Source organism: Chinchilla lanigera, unplaced genomic scaffold, assembly GCF_000276665.1.
Source record: "Chinchilla lanigera isolate Chin_1 unplaced genomic scaffold, ChiLan1.0 scaffold00026, whole genome shotgun sequence".
Taxonomy (NCBI): Eukaryota; Metazoa; Chordata; class Mammalia; order Rodentia; family Chinchillidae; genus Chinchilla; species Chinchilla lanigera.
The window spans coordinates 18,851,565-18,855,282 of record NW_004955427.1 but is presented as its reverse complement, the minus strand read 5'-3'; the positions used below and the strand labels follow the sequence as shown (position 1 = coordinate 18,855,282).

The 3,718-nt window shown below is 35.4% G+C and overlaps 1 long non-coding RNA gene across 3 annotated transcripts in view; it reads left to right on the top strand.

The window, feature by feature from the left end:
* The window catches only part of LOC102013631, a 46,547-nt gene extending 46,216 nt beyond the window's left edge, over positions 1-331 (top strand). For all 3 annotated transcript variants that reach the window (XR_261279.1, XR_261280.2, XR_261278.1), the window contains one exon: positions 209-331. This is a non-coding gene — a long non-coding RNA (uncharacterized LOC102013631). The remainder of the gene's footprint in view (positions 1-208) is intronic.
* The last annotated feature ends 3,387 nt before the right edge of the window (positions 332-3,718 follow it).

The window sequence follows — 3,718 nt, the reverse complement described above, 5'->3', positions numbered from 1 at the left end:
GATAGCTAAGATAATTATACTACTAATCTCTATTCATTGAAAGGAATGGCCTGTGCTTATATTTTTTGATCAATTATACATGCCTGTATCTTTTCATCTGAGGAACTACTTTGAAGATAACAATATATAATATAATGTCTATTATTAATTTCCTATTATTTTGTTTTAAAGTTATGTATCACTATTTTTATTGTTTTTTCCTCTTTAGGATAAAAAAGTGAAATCTGCTTATAGGTAAAATGTGCAGTATATTAAACCAGGAATGGTGGTGGACACCTGTAATCCAAGAACTCTGAGAAGCTGAGGTTTGAGCTCGGCTGGGCAACTTAGTGACTTTGTGAGACCATTTCTCAAAAAGCTTTAAAAGCAGTCTGGAGGTGCAGCTCAGTGGAAAGACCCTGGGTTCAATTCCCGGCATCACATTTAAAAGAAGAAAGCAAAAGAAAGAAAGAAAGAAAGAAAGAAAGAAAGAAAGAAAGGAAGGAAGGAAGGAAGGAAGGAAGGAAGAAAGAAGAAAGAAAAGAAAGAAACAAAAAGAAAATAAAAACTGGGGTGATTTATTTCACAAACATAATGGTAGCTTAATATTAAAAAGTCATTTAAGACAATTTACACATTATCTGGAAAAAGCATTTTATTGCATTAATATAATAGATACACATTTGAGAAAAGTTAAAACATTTTTGTCTTTTTTTTTGTTTTTTTTTTCCAGTACCGGGGATCAAACTCATGACCTTGTGCTTGCCGGGCAGATGCCGTGCCGCTGAGCTAAATCCCCAGCCCCACATTTTAATGATTTTTTAAAAATCTTGGATAATGTGGAGTAAAATGGAATTTTCTTATTTTATTAAAGGTATCCATTTTAAAGCCTTTAGAAGACATCATATTAAATGCTGAAATATTCATATTTTTCCCTCTGGGATTAGGAAGACAGGGAGGCCTGTTACTAATGCTTCCATTTAATGTTTTCTGGAGGTGTTAGGAAATGCAGTAACACAAGAAGAGTAACTGAATAAGGACTGAAAGAAAAGAAACAAACATTTTCATATCACATGATTACATAGACTAGAAATCTATAAGTGAACTACTAAAATAAATTAGTAAATTTAGTCAGTTGTAAGTAAATTACATATATAGTTAATTTTTCTATATATTGGTAATAACCAAATAGAAAATGAAATTTGAAAAATGATACCATTTACAATAGTGCCAAAAACCATCTCATAGCTAGGAGTAAATAAAAATGGCTGAAAAGCTGCAAAATATTACTGTGAGAAATGAAAAAATCCCTAAAAACCTTTATGGATATGTCAAGTCCTTGGTTTGGGAGACATGAAACCATAAAAATATTTCTTCCCAAGGTAACCTATAGTTTCAATACAACCCCAAGAAGAATCTCGGAGGTTTATTGTGGAAATTGAGGTACTGATTCTAAAATTCTCTTGGAAATGCAAAGGACCCAGAGTAACCAACATAATCTTAAGAAGGAGAAAGAATCTGGAGAATTTAAAATATCATATGTCAAGATTAGTCTAAACCTATAGTAATTAAAACAATGTAGTATGGGGGCTATGGTAGGGAAGTTGGTCAATGAGAACCGAATAGAGGATAAATCTCCTGCAAATATTCAGCCATCTCATGGTTAACTGAGGCTGGACTGTATTTCAGTAAGGAAAAACCTCTTTAACAAGTGGTGCTGAATTTAGTGGTTTATTCTTACCTCATATCATTTATAAAAATTAAATCTATTTGGACTGAAGGTACAAATTTGAAAAGTAAACCAAAAAAGCTTTTAGAAGAAAATGTAAGAGAACATCTTTATGACCTTGTTGTTATTCTTCCTCTGTGGTCATTTCATTCCAAATTCAGGGTTCCTCTAGCTCAACAAGTTTTTTTGGTTTTGTTTTTTTGGCAGGGAGGAGGCATTTAATTATCTCCTCTCTTCCTTCCACCCAATAAACCTTATCTATCTTTTCTGCACCACCATAACGGGGTATGTACAACAGTCTGAGACCATCTTTGGCCTGGCCTTTAAGAGTTTCTCCCAGTTATTACTCTTCTACCTTCCACTTACCAGCATGCATCAGTGCTTCTGTGAAAAAACTAGCAGGAAAGTGAGGACCTCAGATCTGACTTCTTGGTGTTCTCGAAACTTCTCTTCTTTGGTTCTTTGCAAAGTTTTCCTTGCTTTCTTGCTGAGGTTGGAATCTCATTTATGCAATATTCTCTGTCTTTCCTCAGGATGACTGCAGTAGAATGCTTTTATGTGAATCTACCTGACTTTTCTCTTGACATTTAAAAAGGAGCTACTGAAATTTAAAAAAAAAAACCTACAAGTAAAAATAAGAACAACAACAAAAATAGGGCTTGCTCTTTTCCTAAAGCCTGGCTAAAAGGAAATCATCCTGCATAGCTACAAAAATCTAACTATGGCTTCAAAACTGGGGAATGATTTTTTCTTCTGGATACCTGTTCTGTCTACGTTTGTGTAAAACAAAACAAGCATTGACCTCAAGGGGGTAGTCCTCCAGGAAAACGTAATTAAAAAGGGCTTTTAAAAGGGCAAATTTTTTTTTGAAATATGTCTATTGCCTGTGCTTTCTGGAAATTATCCACTTCCCCTTTGCCTAGTCAACCTTTGCCTTCGTACAGAAATCATATCTTCAGGGAACTCTTTCAAGATCTCTTTCATTATGTGAAGCTACTCTGTTACAGGTCCTTACAACCTGGCCTCTCCCCTTCAGAACACTTGTTACAATCATTTGTAGGACTATGTGAATAATTTTGTGTCCTGTATTAAATTGTTTCCCTTGCAAACTCTGACTACAACATGTCGATTATACCAGAACCTTAGGGAGCCTAATGAAATTTGGCTAAAAACTGCTACTTGGAAGATTCCAGGGAGACACAGACTCCCAGTCTATGCTGGTCTGGGCTGATCTCCTTGTGCTTCTTGGGTTTCACACATCACTGCCATCAGTTTTCTGCCAGAGTCTCAGGCAGGAGCATCAGAGGCTCTCCTGAGCAGGAAGAGAAGCGCTTGGTACAGGTCAGGCAAAAAAAGACAGCATTAGGTTACACCTGTGAGCAGTAGATCTAAGCCCACAGCAGTGGCTGAGAAGCTCTGCAGAGGGGCACAGAAGGGTCCATGGCTGTGGGGCACTTCCTGTAGGAGTGCATGGTGACAGGATGTGGATTTTGGTAACAACTAATTAGACATGTATAGATTTTTATAAAAATGTTATTAAAGCTGTGAACCAATGTATTGGAATTAAAATATATTTTATGCCATCTGATTATTTTCCTCATTGTGTTACCATAGAAACAGTCTAGCTGACTATTTAAGTTCCAATTCTTATAGGTTATTATTTTATTATGAAGATATATAAAACCTAGGTATTATTTATTTAGTCTCTCATACTTACTAAATATAAAACTACAGATTAGTGTTAAGAGAGTCATATCTATTTCATTGAGTAAGAATATCTCTTAAGGAGGACTGTTAATCAGCTGGTGTAGAGATAGGCTAAAATCTGAACAAATAAAATTTTTTGTATTAAAAAGTAGTGGACAGATAGTAAGTTTCAAATTGTCAATCCAGTTGCTTGTTGACATAGAGGCATCAGAGTATAGGAGAAAGAACACTTGCCCTAAAGCCAGGAAACTTGGGGCTTACTCCCTGGACTTTACTATTTAAAGAATTGTGGTGGGCCCCCAG